The sequence below is a fragment of the Hordeum vulgare genome, chromosome 1H (genome assembly GCF_904849725.1).
Source record: "Hordeum vulgare subsp. vulgare chromosome 1H, MorexV3_pseudomolecules_assembly, whole genome shotgun sequence".
NCBI lineage: Eukaryota > Viridiplantae > Streptophyta > Magnoliopsida > Poales > Poaceae > Hordeum > Hordeum vulgare.
In genome coordinates this window covers 8,166,641-8,188,003 of record NC_058518.1, presented here as the reverse complement: position 1 = coordinate 8,188,003, position 21,363 = coordinate 8,166,641, and positions in this window count along the sequence as shown.

Below are 21,363 nucleotides of genomic sequence, written 5' to 3'. Positions count from 1 at the left end.
TTAGTGATAACTAATATACTCCCTCCGTTCTAAATGTAAAGTGTATTCATTCTTTAAAAAGTCAAACTGTTTATGTTTGACCAATTTTATAGCAAAATACATAAATATTTAAAATACCAAATATATAAAATATGAAATATATTTTATGATGAATCTAGTGACAATGATTTATTATTCTAATGATATTTGTCTGTATAAACTTGGTAAAAGTTAAAGAATTTTGTTTAAAAAAATAATACACAATCCATTTAGGAACGGACACTAGTAGAAAGCAGACCTTACATTTGGATCATTAGTTCCGATTTGATTTCGTCCTGGTAATGTGACCATTAGTCCCGGTTCCAACGGGTAGGAGCGGTCGGGGGCACAGACATATTTAGTCCCGGTTCATTTTGTACCTATAGTCTCGGTTTGTCGGGACTAAAGGTATGGTGGCACGCTGGCGTGAGGCTGGGGCCCCCACGAGGCCATTTAGTCCCAGTTTCTATCAGGTTTGTATAACCAACCGAAACTAAAGATGTCCCTATATAAGTCCTTCGTCCAGACCGAGCCCATTTCTTTGTTTTCTTCATTCCCTATCTGTTCTTTCCCTTAGCTCGAGCTCATCCTCCATTTTTTGTCAAGATTTGAGACACCCCATCTCTCCAAGTGTTCATAAAGTATGCAACTTTGTCCCTTTATTTGTCATTGCTGGATTAGCTCGTGCAATGCTCTACAAGTATAGTGATTTTAGGGGTATGCACTAAGGGGCGAAGTCTAACTAGGCGCAGTGGATGCACTCGGATTTACGAGTACAGGCCCCACTTGGAGGTGGTAATAGCCCTACGTCTCGGGCCCGGAGACTGTTGTATGCTTCACTAGTGGAAAACGGGGCTATAGTCCCGGTTGGTAATATCCTATAGTCCCGGTTGTCCAACCCTTCCCGACCGATCACCCAACCTCTCACTAATCCAACCCAAACACGCTTAACTTTCCGGTTCTATCTCCACTAGTTTCCAAGTCTCCACTTGTTGTTTTCTTGACAATATAAGCTATCAATCCTATTAATCCTTAGGTCTTGATCTCACATGATTTAATTTTTTAAATTCCAACCAATTATTAAAATAAACAACAATCATTAATTTAAAAGCTTACAAAGACTTCAAAAAGGCAAAAATTCCAAAAAAAACTCAAATAATTCTTAAAAATCATAAAACAAAAAATCCAAAATAACTAAAAATTTCAAATTAAAATAAGTAATAATAATAATATTGAATTTCAATGAAAATCAAGTAAGTAATAATATTATTTTATTCATTTTTTTTGCCATCTATTCATTTAATATGGCATAATTAATATCTATAAATCGAAATTCGTCAAATAATATATCCATTATTATCAAAAAAATGTGAGGAATCCAAATATGACACCCTTTTTTAAATAAAATTAGGAACAACTAACATAGGAATAAAGTAATATTAACTAATTACAAAAACAAAATTATTGTCAAACATGAGAAACTAAAGTTAATTATATTAAAGTGGCAAAAATAATTACTTTTTAATACAGCAAAACTAATTCTACCAACTAAAGTGCCAACTTTCAACCTTTTAGTTTTTAGTTTCAGGGTCAAGTTTAAAAGTGGTCATTTGTATTCCTTTTTTAGTTTCAGGGTCATTTAGCTCAAAGAAACATTAAATGCACGAAAAGTAGCAAATGAAGTCAGAAAGGGTTGAAATTTGAAGATGTGGCTTAGAATGGTGCATAGTGAATGCAAAAAAGTCTGGGGTTGAAATAAGTTTTAAAAAATGAAATGTCTTTGTAACAGATGAGTTTTCGTCCGAAACCCTCATACTTCGAAGGAGATGGTCCAGTTTGTACACGAAGTGCATCCAGTTTTTGCTGTAACCCTCTCAACATTTTAGCACATGCTATGTGTTCGAAATGATGATACCATGCCAAGTTTCAACCTTTCCAGTGTCCATTGGTATTGCTTTTTAATTTCAGGGTCATTTATCTCAAAAAAAATCATTAAATGCATGAAAAGTAGGAAATGAAGTTCGAAAGTGTTGAATTTGAAGATGTGGCTTAGAATGGTGCATAGTGAATGCAAAAAATTCTAGGGTTGAAATAAGTTTAAAAAAATGAAATGTCTTTGTAAGAGACGAGTTTTCGTCTGAAACCCTCATACTACGAAGGAGATGGTCTAGTTTGTACACGAAGTGCATCTAGTTTTTGTTGTAACCCTCTCAATTTTTTAGCACATGCTATGTGGTCGAAATGATGATACCATGTCAGGTTTCAACCTTTTGAGTGTTCATTTGTATAGCTTTTTAACTTCAGGGTCATTTAGCTCAAAAAATCATTAAATGCATGAAAAGTAGCAAATGAAGTTAGAAAGGGTTGAAATTTGAAGATGTGGCTTAGAATGGTCCATATTGAATGCACAAAAAGTCTGGAGTTGAAATAAGTTAAAAAATGGAATATCTTTGTAACAGATGAGTTTCGTCTGAAACCCTCATACTTCGAAGGAGATGGTCCAGTTTGTACACGAAGTGCATCCTGTTTTTGCTATGACCCTCTCAACTTTTTATCACATGCTATGTGGTCGAAAATGTTGATACCATGCCAAGCTTCAATATTTTCAGTGTTCATTGGTATTGCTTTTTAATTTCAGGGTCATTTAGCTCAAAAAATTCATTAAAGGCATGAACAGTAGAAAATGAAATTAGAAAGGGTTGAAATTTTAAGATGTGACTTAGAATGGTGCATATGAATGCACAAAAAGTTTGGAGTTGAAATTAGTTAAAAAAATGAAATGCCTTTCTAACAGATGAGTTTTCGTGTGAAACCCTCGTACTTCGAAGGAGATGGTCCAGTTTGTACAGTAAGTGCATCCAGTTTTTGATGTAACCCTCTCAACTTTTTATCACATGCTATGTGGTCAAAATGATGATACCATGCCAAGTTTCAATCTTTCCAGAGTTCATTTGTAGTGGCAACAATTAAAAACAACAATTAAATCACTAAAACAACTATATAAGCAAAACACTACTGTTTTAATTAAAATCCTAATTTGAATTATTCTAAAAATAACCAAATAAATCTTACTGTGACAACAATCTAACATGTGACTAGGCGCAAAAAGAATTAAATTAAAAACTATTTATAAACTCAAGTTATTTACAATCTAGGGTTTAAAGCAAATTTGAAAAAATTCAAATTTATACCATTAGAATTCGAAAACTAAGGCACAAACAGAAACTAGCCAATTTTTTTAATCTAATGCAAAAAGAATCACTCAAAACATCAAATATCCTAAAAGATATAAGGAATTTAAAACAGAAACTAAAAACAGACAACAAATAGAAAAACATAAAAGAAACTTTCAAAACCTTTAGTCTGGGTTGGTATCTCCAACCGGGACTAAAGGTTAGACTCCCTTTAGTCCTGGTTTGTATCACCAACCGGGACTAGAGGTCTATCTCTAGTCCCGGTTGGTGATACCAACCGGGACTAAAGGGGCTCGTTGGGCCCTAGTCTGACGCCAGCCTGCCACGACCCCTTTAATCCCAGATCACAAATGAACCGGGACTAAAGTGTTAGAGCATATATCTCCATATGTGGTTTTGGTAATTGATGACAATTCCTACGGACTAATGGTTGCCTTAAGTTATATTTATAGGATTTGTCCATACGCACTTCTTGAAGTCCATCTGTTGGGTTCAAGGAGTTCATATGATGACCAAGATGGTATTCAAGGTATTATCCAAAGAATGGTCATAGAGACACAAGGTTGATGAAGATCTCAGACAAAGAGTAAATCAAGGTGATCAACACACAAAGCGTACAAGATGTACCGAGAGGGATCAAGTGATCCCATGGTATGATAAGCATTGTCCATTACGTGTTTGTGTACTAACCCATGGTCTTCGTGAGAGTTCTATGTGGGGTTAGGTGTGTCTCCATGGGCTTGGGTCTAGAGGAAGATATTATACAAAGCGTACAAGATGTACCAAGAGGGATCAAGTGATCCCATGGTATGGTAAGCATTGTCCATTACGTGTTTGTGTACTAACCCATGGTCTTCATGAGAGTTCTATGTGGAGTTAGGTGTGTCTCCATGGGCTTGCGTCTAGAGGAAGATCTCATACAACCCATGAAGGATGACGTCAAGTGGTGATCGTTATCAAGATTGCGGTGTGCAAGTTCAAGTGGATCAACATGAAGATATCATGCTTGAAGCATGTCGTCCATTGTGGTGGCCATGGACTTTTGAAGATATACTGAAGAGCGGCTCACCCATGTTCTGTATGGGGGAGCAATCAACTAGTCTTCATCAAGCCAACACAATCAAGAAGGTGGTCCATCTTGAGGAAGCCAAGATCATCGTCATCTAGCTCAAGAGGAAGAGGTGCAAGGTATAGGTTTGCCCTTGATAGGTTTTCTGTTTTAGGATAGATTGCGGTTCTGTCAAGGGGGGCTCTCAAGTGAGTAGCTCGATCGTATCGTTCGTTGAGAGATCAAACCATTTCCATCCTTGCATCATACTTCTTGGTTCTTATTTGGTGTTTCTCTTTGTGAGTTTTAGAGCTTATGGTGATCTTCATGACAAGCTCGAGTTCATCGAAAACGGAGTCCATATGCATCTACTATGATGTTTTCGATGTTGGAGTTTTTGCCGGTTCTTCATTCACAGAGGTCTCACATCGCTGTTTGGATAGCTCTTGTCATTCTGAATCCAACAAGCTTGGGTTTGCTCGATTAGGAGCTCGTATGCGAAAGTTATGGTTGTTTCAGTGGCGAGCGGTAGTACCACTCCAGTCCTAGCGGTAGTACTGCCAGGGGCCTCGCGGTAGTACCTCCAGGGGCTAGCGGTAGTACCGCTCCTCCCTGAGCGGTAGTACCGCTGGGGGCAGCGGTAGTACCGCTGTGCGGGGGCTTAAAGTGGGGGTAACGGTATGATTCCTTCCCCCACTATATAAAGGGGGTCTTCTTCCCCCTTGGCCTAATCTATCCGTTGAGCTCATGTTCTTCCCCCATTGTTGACCTTCTTAGAGCTTGCTAACTCTCATTCCCTCCAATGATTCTTGCTTGTTCTTGAGGGAAAAGAGAGAGGAGATCTAGATCCACATCTCCACCAATCACTTTCTCCTCTATGTGAGGGGAACCACTTGGATCTTGATCTTGGAGTTATTTGTGAGCTCGTTGTTCTTCCTCACATATTTCTCCATAGCTTTTGTTGTTGTGGAGGGATTTGAGTGTGAGGGACTTTACCACTTTGTGTGTTCTTGCCATTGCATGAGTTGCATCGGTTTGAGTTCTCCACGGTGATACGTGGAAGTGAAGTTTGAGAAGCCATATTACCTTTTGGTAGTTTGAACCCTAGAGATTGTTCTTCGTGAATGCTTTGGCGTCCTATAAGCTTGGTGGTGTCTTGGAGCTCAATCATTGTGGTGTAAAGCTCCGGGCAAGCGTCGAGGTCTCCAATTAGGTTGTGGAGATTGTCCCAAGCAATTTGTACGGGTACCGTTAACCGCCCCCAAGGGTTGCCATTTGTATGGGTTCGGTGACCGCCCTCAAGGGTCCCTTAGTGGAATCACGACATCTTGCATTGTGCGAAGGCGTGAGGAGATTACGGCGGCCTTAGTGGCATCTTGGGGAGCATTGTGCCTCCACACCGCTCCAACGGAGATTAGCATCCGCAAGGGTGTGAACTTCGGGATACATCATCGTCTCCTCGTGCCTCGGTTATCTCTTACCCGAACCCTTTACTTATGCACTTTACTTTGGGATAGGCATAGTGTTTATTGTCATATATCTTGCTGTTAGGGCATATTTATGCCTAAGTAATTTTGGTGATTGATGAAAGTACCGCAAAGGACTAATCGTGTGTGTTGAGATTTCAGATAACACATGTCAACGGCACAAGACGACTCACCCCCCTCCATGGAACAGAAGCACGATGTACTCTACGATTCTCTTGCTTTGAGTCATAGGAACGCCGTACTATTAAGAGGGGATCCGTAGTGGAAAGGTTTGGGTGGAATCAATTTTGCACGCACACACTTTACCTCCTTTTCCTTTCCCTGCAACTTTGGAGTGGTTCCCGCCTCTGGTTTATCTCCTCAAAGCAAAAAGGTCTCTCAGCGGTAGTACCGTTGTCCCTAGCGGTGGTACCGCTGGGCCTAGCGGTAGTACCGCTGGAGCTGGCGGTAGTACGGCTAGCCCTAGCGGTAGTACTGCTAGGGCTGGCGGTAGTACTGCTAGGGCTGGCGGTAATACCGCTGTGCTGGCGGTAGTATCGCCCCTGGTCAGCGGTAGTACCGCTCTAGGAACTTAGTACCGCCTTCCTAGCGGCTGTACTTCGTCAGACTTTTTGCAAAGACTTTCTTGGCGGTGGTTGGCCCGGTAGTGCATCTGCACTACCATGGGCCCAGCGGTAGTACCGCTGCTGCCAGCGGTAGTACTGCTACAGCCAGCGGTAGTACCGCTGGAGTGCCAACGGAAGTACCGCTATGCTCGGGTTGTGAGTGGGAAAACGGTTGGATTCCCCCCCCCACTATATAAGGGGTTCTTCTTGCTCTAGAACCCTACCTTTTGACCCTCCCAAGCTCCATTGTTGCTCCCTAAGCTCAAAAGTGCCCGATCTCTCTCCCTAGCCAATCAAACTTGTTGATTCTCTAGGGATTGGTTGACAAGGCCTAGATCTACACTTCCATCAAGAGAAAAATTGATTCCCCCACCAATCCCTTGCGGATCTTGTTACTCTTGGGTGTTTGAGCACCCTAGATGGTTGAGGTCACCTCGGAGCCACATTCCATTGTGGTGAAGCTTCGTGGTCTTGTTGGGAGCCTCCAAGCTTTGTGTGAAGTTTGCCCCAACCTTGTTTGTAAAGGTTCGGTCGCCGCCTTCAAGGGCACCTATAGTGGAATCACGGTACCTCGCATCGTGTGAGGGCGTGAGGAGAATACGGTAGCCCTAGTGGCTTATTGGGGAGCATTGTGCCTCCACACCGCTCCAACGGAGACGTACTTCCTGTCAAAGGGAAGGAACTTCGGTAACACATCCTCGTCTTCATTGGTTCCACTTGTGGTTATCTCTAACCTTTACATTGTGTATGCTTATGTTGTTGTGTTTCTCTTACTTGTCTTAGTTATCTTTGTTGTTAGCATCATATAGGTTCACCTCTTTGTTGTCATTTTGGGGAACCCTTATGTTGCTTACCCTAACTTGCTAAGATTAATTAAAAAGTGATCGTTGCCTATTCACCCCCCCTCTAGTCAACCATATCGATCCTTTCAATTGGTATCAGAGCGACGTCTATTTATTAAGGGGTTCACCACCCCAAGAGTATGGAAGATGATGAGGGAGTTCCCCGTGCGCAAACCGAGGCCATGGACTTGACTTCGATCACAAGGGACGACTTGAATACGGCTATGGCCGCACTCAAGACGCCCTTGACGAACGACGTCAAGACCATGCTTAAAGAGTTAATTGAGGGAATTAAAAGTCCTCCCGAACCGGCGTTGGTGGTTAAACCCACCAACACGGATTCAGAGGCCAATTCCTTTAGGGAAACGGCTAAAGGTATGCAACGTTCCCCTCCTCTCGAAAATGATGGGAATGTGACTTATGCATCTGTTCCACCACCCTTAGTCTATGGAGGACCGGTCCCAACACCGCGTCTTAATCCTGTTGGTCCTCCTCCTAATCTTGTAAAAGGTTATTTTTCTAACTGGGTATTTTCTATTAAGTCTCATTTGAATCACAGCTCAACAAATTTGTGGAGAATCATCGAGCAAGGCTATTATCCCCATGACCCAAGCAACCTCACTCCAAGAGAAGAAGCGGACAATCAATATAATCACTCCGCATTGTTTATTCTCCAGTCTGCAGTGCCACCTGAAGATCTTCCTCACTTGCGTCCCTTCACTTTGGCCAAGGACTATTGGGAGCACATTATGGTGTTGTACAGGGGAAGCTCAAGCATTCAACGGTCCAACTATGAAGTGGTACTTGATCAGGCCGATGAGTTTGTGATGAAGGAAGACGGGGACCCTCATGATCTCTATCGAAGGGTGACTGCAATTGCTGTGGCTCTCAAGGACCATGGGAGCAAGGATGTGGATGATACATGGGTCAAGCGCAAGTTTCTCAAGGCCATCATGCCTTTCAATAAAGCCATGTCATCTGTCATTCGCCAATGACCAGATTTCCACTCCTTGTCTTCCAGTGAGGTGTTGGATGAATTCATTGCAATGTCAACCATGAACAAGATAGCTGACAATGCACTTGCTTGAGTTCGCTCAAAGGCAGCTTCACCCAACCTTGCATTAAAGGCAAAAGCGACTTTTGAAGAATAAGAAGAGGATGAGGAAGAGGAGAGCTGCCCTGAAGACATGAAATATGCTTATCATGAGCACATGGCTCTTGCGTCAAGGCAATTCTGGGGCAACAAGAGGAGCTCAAGACCCACCTTCACCAAGAACAACTCAAGTGGGTTCAAACCCAAGCAACGAGTGAGGACATGCTATGACTGTGGTAATGTGAGTCACTTCATAGCCGAATGACCCTATGAGAAAAGGGAAGACAACGGGGGCAAGCTCATTCACAAAGACAAAACCAAGTCATTCCCAAACAAGAACAACTTTATGAAGAAACCCCACCCAAAGGGTATGGTGGCCCTTGAAGAGTACCCCTCCGATGATGATGACGATGATGATATGGTGGCAACTGCAACTGTTGCCATTGCCACCCCCTCTCCCAGGAAGGTGTCTCTCTTCAACGCCCCCAACGAGAACCACATCGCCAAGTGCCTCATGGTCAGGTATCGATCAGGTAACCCCCATCATTAAGACCAACATCGCTACTGCTCCTTCATAGTTGAATTGTGTTGATGATAGTGATGTTGGGGAACTTAATGAGCATGATCTTGACAAATTTCTGTGCACTATCAAGGGAGAGTCCAAGAAGCACTTTGTTGCTCTCTTGGAACAACTGGGTGAGGCTACAACTGGGTGAGGCTAATGACCTCATTGAGTCTCATGAGGAGAGCATCTCCGAGCTTCAGGGACATAGTCGTGACTATGCCGATGAGATTGCTGAACTATCTATTGCACTAGAAAAGGAGCGCACTCTTCGTTTGGCTCTTGAGGAGTCATACAACGATGACTGCGCTAAAATGCAAAAGAAACTAGATCATGATACTGTTCTTACTCGTATGCTTAAGTCTGAAAAGGATGCTCTTGGGGTTGGCCATGACAGACTCAAAGTGGAGTTTGACACACTTGACAAGGCTCACAAGGTCTTGAAAGGTGTTCATTTCTCTCTGAAAGAGTCTCATGATCAACTCCAAGCAAAGCTTACCAAGGAAATCTCTACTTGTCCTCCCTTTGTGTTAATTGATAATGCTTGTACAACTAACCCTTGTTGTGAGCATGTACATCTTGTGGAGGAAAATGCCAAGTTAAAGGAGAGACTTGAGAAGGGCCTTGTGTCATGCATACAAGGCGAGAAGAGCCTGAACGACCTCTTGAGCAATCAAAAGGGTGTGGTAGGAAAGGAGGGACTTGGACTTACCTCCAAGTCAAAAAGAAAAAGGAGGAATAGGAACAAACGATCCCCTACCCTCATGGACATCTTTGTCAAAGAGGGCGAAGGGACTCAGGAGGTGAACATGAACAAGGTGGACGATGGTAACGTCAAGAAGGGCAAAACCATTCCTACCAACACAGCCGGCAAACTCAATCCTTCCTATGTTTTATGTTGTGCTGGTGATGGGCATGTTTATGCCAGATTTGTTGGTTCTTACTATGAGTCCATTGAATGGGCTATTTGGGTTCCTAAGACCCTTGTCTCTAACATTAAAGGACCCATTAAAAAATGGGTACCTAAAACCAAGCCTTGATCTATTGCAGGAGTTTGCTTCCGGTGGGGTGTCATGGTTGCTCGATAGTGGAGCAACAAATCATATGACCGGAAGCAAGGACTTAGTGGTGGATGTGCATCCTTCTCCATCTATGCCCACCCATGTCCAATTCGCCGATGCATCCTCGTCAAAGGTATTGGCATTTGGTAAAGTGGTCATCTCTCAAGAGTTATCTATTGAGAAGGTCATACTTGTTGAGTCTCTTGCCTACAATTTACTTTCGGTTTGTCAACTTGCAATTATGGGTTTTTCCACATTCTTTAATCTTGATACTTTGGTGCTCTTGTGGAGCAAGACTATTAAAGTAGCCTATGTTGGATATGTCGAAAATGGTATCTATGTGGTGAACTTTTCAAAGCGACCCACTAAGACTGCGACTTGTCTAATGGCTAAAGTTGATGTGGGCTGGCTTTGGCATCACCGACTAGCTCATGTCAATATGAGATCTTTGCAAAGTCTTCTCAAAGGGGACCATATTCATGGACTAACAAATGTGAGTTTGGCTAGAGATCGTGCTTGCAGTGCCTGCATTGAAGGAAAGATTCATGAAACTGCTCATCGTCCAACGACTCTCATTTACACTAAGAGGCCATTGGAGCTCCTCCATATGGATCTTTTCGGTCCTCCATCATTTGATAGTCTTGGAGGCAGAAAGTACTGCTTGGTGATTGTTGTTGACTACTCAAGATACACCTGGGTATATTTCTTCAAGAGGAAGAGTGAGACTCAACAAACTGTCATCAACTTTGCTAATGAAGCTCAACGTCAACATGAAGCAAAGATTTTGATGATTAAAAGTGACAACGACACCGAGTTCTAGAACTACACCTTGGATGAGTTTCTAGGTGATGAGGGAATAAAACATCAATATTCAGCACCATATACCCCTCAACAAAATGGCGAGGAAGAACCGGACTTTGATGGATGCTGCAAGAACAATGATGGCGGAATTTAAATCTCCATATAACTTTTGGGCTGAGGCCATCAACACAGCATGTCACGCGTCCAATCGGCTCTATATCCGCAAAGGCTTGAACAAGACTCCATATGAGATTCTCACCGGAAACAAACCCAATCTCAAGTACTTCCGGGTATTCGGTTGTAAGTGTTTCATTCTCAAGAAAGGTGCACATTTAGCTAAACTTGATTCTAGAGCACAAGAGGGCATCTTTGTTGGTTATGCTACAAACTCTCATGCTTACCGTGTCCTCAACAAGTCCACCGGACTCATTGAGGAGACGTGTAACGTGGAGTTTGATGAAAATAATGGCTCCCAAGTGGAGCAAAGTGGTCTTTGTGATGTAGGTGATGAAATTCCTCCCCAAGCCATAAGAAGAATGGGGATTGGTCAAATACTCCCCATTGAGGAACCCCTTGTGGCCGAAGGAGAAGGACAATGCTCTACTCAAGTGGATCCATCACCCTCACAAGCCCCACACGCTTCCGATGAACAAAGAGAAGACCCTCAAGAAGTTGAACAAGCTCAAGGTCAAGATCAATTGCCCAACGATGGTGATGTGTCCCATGATGTACAAGCACTTACCCAAGGTTCCGAACCTGCTCAAGATCAAGATCAAGTGCAACTACAAGATCCAGACCAAACAGAAGCACAAGATCAAGATCAAGAGCAACCACAAGTACAAGGACAAACAAGTGAACCTGCTCAAGTCGAAAATCAAGTTGATCAGGATACTGTCTCGCAATTCCCTTCTGCGGCACCAAAAGCTGGTGCCAAGGGAGGTTCAAGACGCAAGGGCAAGCAAAGTAAACAAGTCGATGCTCCCGAGTTATCCAATGAAGAAATCTTTTAGCGTCGAGCAGCCAAGATTGCGAACAAGCTGAGAGTCAAGTCACATCTTATGAAGAATGTACTTGGCAGTTTAAAAAGGGGAGTATCCACCCGTCAACAGATTTGGAATTATTGTGAGCATCACGCGTTTGTTTCGTATTGTGAACCTCAACAGGTACAGGAAGCGCTCGATGATGAGGATTGGCTTATGGCCATGCATGAAGGACTCAACAACTTCGAGCGTAATCAAGTCTACGATTTAGTGCCAAGACCAAAGGAGGAACATAATGTCATCGGGACCAAATGCATTTTTAAAAACAAGCAAGATGCCAATGGGATTGTGATTCGAAACAAGGCAAGATTGGTGGCTCAAGGCTACTCCCAAGTCGAGGGTATCGACTACGGTGAAACCTTTGTCCCAGTTGCTCGTCTAGAATCTATTCGCATGTTGCTTGCATTTGCTTCTCATCATAATTTCAAATTACAGCAAATGGATGTGAAAAGTGCTTTTCTTAATGGTCCTTTAAATGAGTTGGTCTATGTCAAACAACCCCCGGGATTCGAACATCCTAAGCTCCCCAATCATGTGTACAAACTTAGTAAGGCACTCTATGGCCTTAAACAAGCCCCACGTGCGTGGTATGAGTATCTTACTGAGTTATTACAAGATCGTGGGTTTGAAATTGGGAAGATAGATCCCACTCTTTTTACTTAGAGGGTTAAAGGGGGTTTGTTCATATGCCAACTGTATGTTGATGATATCATTTTTGGTTCTCCTAACATTTCTTTCAATGAAGAATTTGCTGCACTAATGACCGAGAAATTTGAGATGTCCATGATGGGAGAGTTGAAGTTCGTCCTCGGATTCGAGATTAAACAAGGCTTAGAAGGGACCTTCATCAAACAAGACAAGTACACTCAAGACATGCTCAAAAGGTTCGAGCTCGAAGATGTCAAGCCGGTCAAGTTCCCCATGCCAACAAGATGCAAGCTTGACAGTGATCCCAATGGTAAAGCAGTGGATCAAAAGGTATATCGCTCCATGATTGGATCCCTCCTTTACCTTTGTGCATCTAGACCAGATATTATGTTGAGTGTAGGGATCTGTGCACGGTTTCAATCCGCACCAAAAGAAAGTCATTATATGGCTGTTAAGCGAATCTTTCGATATTTGGCTCATACCCCAAACTTTGGTCTATGGTATCCCAAAGGAGCGAACTTCAACCTAGTGGGCTATTCTGACTCAGATTGGGCAGGAGATTGTGTGGAGAGGAAGTCAACTTCTGGAAGATGCCAATTCCTTGGCCGCTCACTGGTAAGTTGGTCTTCAAAGAAGCGAAATTGTGTCTCACTATCATCCACCGAAGCTGAGTATGTGGCAGCTGCAAGTTGTTCTGCACAGTTGCTATGGATGAGGCAAACTTTAAAGGATTACGGTGTCACTTGTGACAAAGTGCCTCTTCTATGTGACAATCAAAGTGCTATCAAGATTTCCCTCAACCCGGTGCAACATAGCAAGACCAAGCATATTGATATTCGCCATCACTTCATTCGTGAACATATCAAGCTAGGTGATATTGAGGTTCACTTCATCCACACTGAAGAGCAACTTGCAGATATTTTCACTAAGCCCCTAGATGAAGCAAGGTTCCGGGAGTTAAGGCATGAGCTAAATATCATTGATTCAAGTAATGTGGATTGAAACTAGGCACTTTGCACCTCACTATGCATTACATCTTGTTCTAGGTGTAGGCATGGACATAGGGGGAGTGTTGTTCTCTCAATGAACTTTCCCTTCCCCCATTATGCATAAGTCGATCAAGTCTTTCACTTTGGCCATTACTAAATGGCACTTGTGCTTCAAAGACGAGCGCTGGTCATGAACCCAAGGATAATTCTTCGCGGTGTCATACCTTTGCCTCAAACATAGGTGGCCACGGCCATCGCACCCACCTTTCTCACATATGGAAGAAAGGATACAAAATGACTAGTCAGTATACCTTGTTGGTGCTATATTTTTATTTACACTGACTAGTCGCTACCCACGTCTTTTCCATGCTATCCTCTGTCTCGTTGTGTCATTTTGAGCGGTACTACCGCCAGGGGTAGCGGTACTGCTGCCAGGACCCCAGCGGTACTACCGCCAGGGTAGCGGTACCACCGCCAGGACCCCAGCCTATCACGACTTGACTAGGGCTTTTTAGGGCTGTCTCAAGGGGGAGCGGTACTATCGCCAGGGGTAGCGGTACTACCGCCAGGACCCCAGCGGTACTACCGCTAGGGCCTCGACGGTACTACCGCTGGCCCTTACCCCTTGGGCTATATAAAGGAGGGGGAGCCCGTTTTTTCTGCCCTCTTTCTTCTTCCTCGTGGCTCTTCCTTCATCTACCCCGAACTCCCCCCATTTGGATCTCCATCTGCGGAGCCCCTTCTCTCCCTTGAGTTGGAGGGTTTTCTCCACTCCTCCTTCCTCCATCAAGTGCCATGGACACCGGTAAAGCTCCTCCCTTTATTCTCTTGATTGGTGTTTTCTTGTTCTAGGGTTAGGAGCTTGGTGATTTGGATCCATGGCTATGGTTTGTGCTTTGTTCTTGAATGGAACGAAGGAGATATTCTAGGGGAGTCTAGGTCCTATGATTCATTGCTTTTATCTTGACATGCCCTAGGTTCTTCATGTTTTAGATCAAGTACTTTTTATCTTATTTTGGATTAGATCTAAAACTTGAATCCTCTTGACTAGGCATGTCTCTATCTAGATGTTCTTGAGGTCCTCATGTGTTTAGGGCTATGGTGGTTCTTGTAGTGATTCTATGCAGTAGCCATGTCCCTCGTAAATCCAATCTAGCCGTTCTTATGGGTCTTTCTATATTCAGATCTGAAAGTCAACCCCCTAGCGGTACTACCGCCAGCCTGGCGGTACTACCGCTAGGACCACAGCGGTACTATCGCCAGGGGTAGCGGTACTACCGCTAGGACCCCAGTGGTACTACCGCCAGGGGTAGCGGTACTATCGCTAGGAGGATATTTTTCGTTTTGTTTGGCAATGTGAGTTTATTCTTATGCTTCTTTTTGACCATTGCCCTGATCCCTCCTGTCGCTCATTTTCGGTGTGTGTCTTGTGTGTGACAGGTGGTGATCGCCGCTCGAATCCCCCACGTGACACCCAACCGAAGAAATATCGCACTCCAGATGCTCGAGAGGGCTCCGCCACTTACGGTATGAATCCCAAAAAGAAGTCTTTCAAGAAGGCAACTCACAAGACCAAGGGGATCAACGTTCGCAATATGCCCCCTAAGGATTTTCTGCTGTTCCGCAACCGCAATCCCTATCTAGACGAGAAGGCTCAGATCAAGAATATCAAGCATGTTTGGTCACGGGATCACTGCATGATCTATCGCGACATCATCAAGCAATTCAAGAAGATGTTTGTTCCAGTGAAGTGGATTGACTTTGCTCACCTTCAGCGGAACCCGGATTACTTTGGTGAGGCTCTCTCTTTGATTGACAAGCTTGGCATTAGAGAGATCATCACCTTCAGGTGAGACTTTGATCCAGATGTTGTGGCCCAATTTTATGTCACTGTTCACTTTGCACCTGATGACGTGCGCACCATGACTTGGATGACCGGTACTCAGAAGATGACAGGTTCCTGGTTAGAATTCATGAAGCTTCTCAAGGTCGATTTTCAGGGAGATGAAACTCCTCTTGGGTTGCGTCCTCATGCTCCGTCTTCATCTACTGCCACCCCCAAGGACATGCTACAACAACTTTATGTGAAGAAAGGTGTGCTCCCCAAGCATCTGTATATCATGCATCGGATCTTCCGCAACACTCTCTTTCCTCGCATTGGCAACTTTGACAAGGTGCATGGTCATCTAGCCGAGATGCTTCTGCTCTGTGAGGAGGCTAGGACTAAGGACTCTGCCCCTCTCGATATTGCCCACGTGATGTTCAATGAGCTCTGGAACTGCATCATGATCCGCAAGGTTCCCATCTATGTGCCCTACTTGTTTGCCTATATTCGCCAGAGGTGGCACGAAGTCTATCTGATAGATGAATTCCCTATTCAGGCTGATTACTTTGTGCATGATCCTATCAAGCTCCGTATCAAAGACAAATGGGCCAACCCATCCACTTCGTCTCAGCACATGGACACTGACACAAAGACTGCTGCTGAAGGAGGCCCCGCTTCTTAGTCCCGCTCTTCTGCTATGCCATCTTGGGCAGTGAAACTGAAGGATAAAATGAAGACTCTCTTCTGTATGCAGGCCAAGGGACAGTATCAGTCTCATGTGGCCCAGAAGGAGAACCGTCAGAGGCACAAGCGTGTCTTGAGGACCCTTGATGTTGATATCTCCAGCGGCTCAGAGGACGACATCACTCCAGAGTCTGATTGGATGCGGGCTCAAGGATGCAGAGGAGGAGGCATCTGAGGAGTACAATGAGGAGGAGCAGGACAATCCGGATGCCACGGACGAGTCTGGGGCTAATGAGGATGCGGAGTGACCACCTGTGTCGTTAGGTGTGCCCCTTTTTGGTGTCTTGTGCCAAAGGGGGAGAGAGTCTAGGAGCTGGATTTGCGCTTTGCTTTAGCTTTGCTTATCTTTCTCGTGTTTGCTTTGAACTTGGTTTGATCTTATCTGCTACCTTTGCTTTGTGTGATGTGAGACTTGGACTAGTGTGAGACTTATTTCTATCATATGCTGTGAGTCATATGCTCTTTAATTATCTCTACCACTATCTTTATGTTCACATGCTATTTAGTGTGCAAATCCGGTATTGTCATCAATCCACCAAAAAGGGGGAGATTGTTAGGGCATATTTATGCCTAAGTAATTTTGGTGATTGATGATAGTACCGCAAAGGACTAATCGTGCGTGTTGAGATTTCAGATAACACATGTCAACGGCACAAGACGACTCGCCCCCCTCCATGGAACAGAAGCACGGTGTACTCTACGATTCTCTTGCTTTGAGTCGTAGGAACGCCGTACTATTAAGAGGGGACTGATACATCTCAAATGTATCTATAATTTTTTATGTTTTCATGTTGTTATCTTGTCATCTTTGGATGTTTTATGTACCTTTTATATATTTTTTGGGACTAACTTATTAATTCAGTGCCAAGTGCCAGTTCCTGTTTTTTCTGTGTTTTTGACTCTTTTCAGATCTGATTTTGGAACGGAGTCCAAACGGAATAAAATCCCCGAAATGATTTTTTCCCGAACGGAAGAAGATCAGGGGGCCTGTGGGCCAAGCCAGGAGGGCTGCAGGGAGCCCACAAACCCCCACTCCGCCACCAGGGGGAGGCGGCGGTGGGCAGGCTTGTGGCCTCCCTGGCGCCCCCCTGACCTAGATCTTTGGCCTATATATTCCCCAAAATACAGCAAAAAATCAGGGGAACCTCGGAAATACTTTTCTGCCGCCGCAAGCTTACGTTTCCGCGAGATCTCATCTGGAGACCCTTCCCAGCGCCCTGCCGTAGGGGACTTTGGAGTTGGAGGGCTTCTTCATCATCATCATCGCCCCTCCAATGACTCGTGAGTAGTTCACTTCAGACCTACGGGTCCGTAGTTAGTAGCTAGATGGCTTCTTCTCTCTCTTGGCACTAGTGGAAAACGGGCCTTTGGCCGGGACCATTTAGTCCCGGCCTGCCTCTGGGCCAGGACTAAAGGCCCGGCCACGTCGCCCCAATTCTCAATGCCTCCCTCGATGCTTTAGTCCCGGCCCGTAAGGAGCCTTTAGTCCCGGTTCGTGTCCCAAACCGGGACTAAAGGGCTACGCGGCGGGCAGTGGTGGTGGCAACCGTTCGTATCCCCCTTTAGTCCCGGTTGGTGGCTCAACCCGAGACTAAAGGGCTAACACGTGGCCTGCCGTAGTGGTGGCGACTGTTGGTATACCTCTTTAGTCCCGGTTGGTGGCTCAACCCGGGACTAAAGACCCAAACGGTTTGCATCCCGTGTCGTTTCGGGCGATGAAAAGCACGAACCGAAGCGTACAGTCGCCATTTCTCTGTTTCTTCTTCTCTCTCGCTCTCCCTCTCTATTCTTCTCCTCTCTTCTTCCCTTCTCTTCTTCCACCATGCCAACTAGCTTTCATAAGGTGCTCGCACATGGCACGACCATGCTCGATGTCGTGTACACGAACCTGAGCAGGGAGGTGCCGTTTTTTCTTCAACAGTTGAAGGAAAAATGGTTTGACAACGCAGTGGATCATGATAAGTTCTTGGGGCTTGATCTGGAGTACACAACCGATCAACGCGGTGTTGCCGTCATCCAACTATGCTTCGCACGCCATGTCTTGATCTTCCAATGGGCGAGGTAAGTTTTGAGGCTTTCTTTGATCCAAGATAATGACATTGTAAGTTTATTTGTTTCAATCATAGTTGGTTCCATTCAAATAGTTGTAGTGAAACAATTTTGATTAGTTGAAGGGGACCACAATCTAATTGGAATAGTGTTCCATAATCTGAAAAATCGTATTAGAATCAACTAGTGTTTAATATGTTCCAATGGAATCATAGTTGGTTCCCTTCAAATAGTTGTAGTGAAACAATTTTGATTAGTTGAAGGGGAACACAATTTGATTGGAATAGTGTTCCATAATCTGAAAAATCGTATTAGAATCAACTAGTGTTTAATATGTTCCATTGGAATCATGGTTGGTTCGCTTCAAATAGTTGTAGTGAAACAATTTTGATTAGTTGAAGGGAACACAATCTGATTGGAATAGTGTTCCACAATCTCAAAAATCGTATTAGAATCAACTAGTGTTTAATATGTTCCATTGGAATCATAGTTGGTTCGCTTCAAATAGTTGTAGTGAAACAATTTTGATTAGTTGAAGGGAACACAATTTGATTGGAATAGTGTTCCACAATCTGAAAAATCTGATTGGTTCAATATGTTCCATTGAAATCATAGTTGTAGTGATACAATTTTATGCGGTGTTCTTTGATCCAAGGTTATAAAAATTGAATATAGCTAGTGATCTCTCTAGGTTCCATTGCATATGTTCTATTTGAAACCTAAAGATAATTTTCTCTTTAGTTGTAGTGAAACATGTTTCCTTATTGCAGCAGTATGTAACATTTGTTCCATTTTAATTTGTTTCTGTTGCAGGAGTGACAAGCATTGTCCAGAACTCATGGACTTCCTTCGCAGCGGCATCACTTTTGCTTCCGTTGACATAAGGAACGACAAGCTGAAGATGAGGCACAACTTCGGTATTGAGATACTAGCTGGTTGCCTCGTTGAATTCCAAACGATATTCAGGCTTCGACATGACAGGACTTCGATGGCTCATATGGCAGTTGCCTTGATCGACGATTCATATGCTGATATGAAGACCACAAACTTTGGGAGAAGGGCCCACTTGATGATATCAACATTGAGTATGCAGCAAAAGATGCATACGTTTCATACGAGTTGTACCGCAAGATTCGAGTCGTCCACTATGGCCAGCGTCACCTCGAGGAAGGTGGACATTCTGATTTAGATGATTCAGGCGAGTAGTGTTCTGAACGTCGAACACTTGTATATATATCTATGGTAGCTATTATTATGTACTGTTTGGACTAGTATCATGTACTTCTTGGACCAATTTACATATGTCTAGTTTATGTTTGTGCCATTATAGTTTCCAAATTTGAATGGTTTAGCCCTTTCTAACTTCATTTGCTACTTTTGAATGGTTTAGGCCTTTCTAACTTCATGGTATCATGCATTTCGTCCACATATATATAAAAAAAGTCTTCAGTTCAAATAAGTTCAAAAAATGAAATCCCTTTTGTAACAGATCTGTTTTTGATTAAAACAGTCATTTAAAAATGAAAGACCATTAGTCCCACGTGGCGTGTAGCGGAACCACGTGACGTGCAGCGGAACCACGTGGCGTGCCGCGGAACCACTTTTGTTGTGGGGGTCGCTTCTCCTTCTTCTCCTTGTGCTAGATATTGGTTATGCACTAGGGGAAGTAGGAGTAGCGACCATCATCGATGGTTGAAAAATCAGGTGAGCTAGTGTCCACCATATATGAGAGAAGAAGAATGTTGTCTCTTATTGTGGGGGTCGCTTCTACTTCGAGAGAGATTGTCCATTTTGTGATGTGCCTTTGAATGGTGCATTTTGAACACACAAAAATTATGGGGTTCAAATAAGTACAAAAAAATGAAATCCCTTTGTAAGAGATGAGGTCTCGTTCGAAACGCTGCTACTTCGAGAGAGATTGTCCGTTTTGTACATGAACTGCATCCAGTTTTTGTCGTATGTTATGTGGGTGAAATGATGATAGCACGGCAACTTTCAACATTTTCAGAGTTCATTTGTAGTGCTTTTCAATTTCAGGGTCAACTAGCTCAAACAAAATAAGTAAATGCACGAAATATACCAAATGAAGTCAGAAATTGTTGAAATTTTGTGATGTGCCTTCGAATGGTGCATTTTGAACACACAAAAAGTATGGAGTTCAAATAAGTTCAAAAAAATGAAATCCCTTTGTAAGAGATGAGTTCTCGTTCTAAACGTTGCTACTTCGAGAGAGATTGTCCGTTTTGTACACGAACTGCATCCAGTTTTTGTCGTAGCCCTCTCAACTTTTTAACACATGCTATATGGGTGAAATGATGATAGCATGCCAACTTTCAACATTTTCAGAGTTCATTTGTAGTGCTTTTCAATTTCAGGGTCAACTAGCTCAAAAAAAATAAGTAAATGCACGAAATATACCAAATGTAGTTAGAAATTGTTGAAATTTTGTGATGTGCCTTTGAATGGTGCATTTTGAACACACAAAAAGTATGGAGTTCAAATAAGTTCAAAAAAATGAAATCCCTTTGTGAGAGATGAGTTCTCGTTCGAAACGCTGCTACTTCGAGAGAGATTGTCCGTTTTGTACACGAACTGCATCCAGTTTTTGTCGTAGCCCTCTCAACTTTTTAACACATGCTATGTGGGTGAAATGATGATAGCATGCCAACTTTCAACATTCTCAGAGTTCATTTGTAGTGCTTTTCAATTTTAGGGTCAACTAGCTCAAAAAAAATAAGTAAATGCACGACATATACCAAATGAAGTCAGAAATTGTTGAAAGTTTGTGATGTGCCTTTGAATGGTGCATTTGAACACACAAAAAGTATGGAGTTCAAATAAGTTCAAAAAAATGAAATCCCTTTGTAAGAGATGAGTTCTCGTTCGAAACGCTGCTACTTCGAGAGAGATTGTCCGTTTTGTACACGAACTGCATCCAGTTTTTGTCGTAGCCCTCTCAACCTTTTAACACATGCTATGTGGGTGAAATGATGATAGCATGCCAACTTTCAACATTTTCAGAGTTCATTTGTAGTACTTTTCAATTTCAGGGTCAACTAGCTCAAACAAAATAAGTAAATGCACGAAATATACCAAATGTAGTCAGAAATTGTTGAAATTTTTATGATGTGCCTTTGAATGGTGCATTTTGAACACACAAAAAGTATGGAGTTCAAATAAGTTCAAAAAAATGAAATCCCTTTGTAAGAGATGAGTTCTCGTTCGAAACGCTGCTACTTCGAGAGAGATTGTCCGTTTTGTACACGAACTGCATCCAGTTTTTGTCGTAGCCCTCTCAACTTTTTAACACATGCTATGTGGGTGAAATGATGATAGCATGCCAACTTTCAACATTTT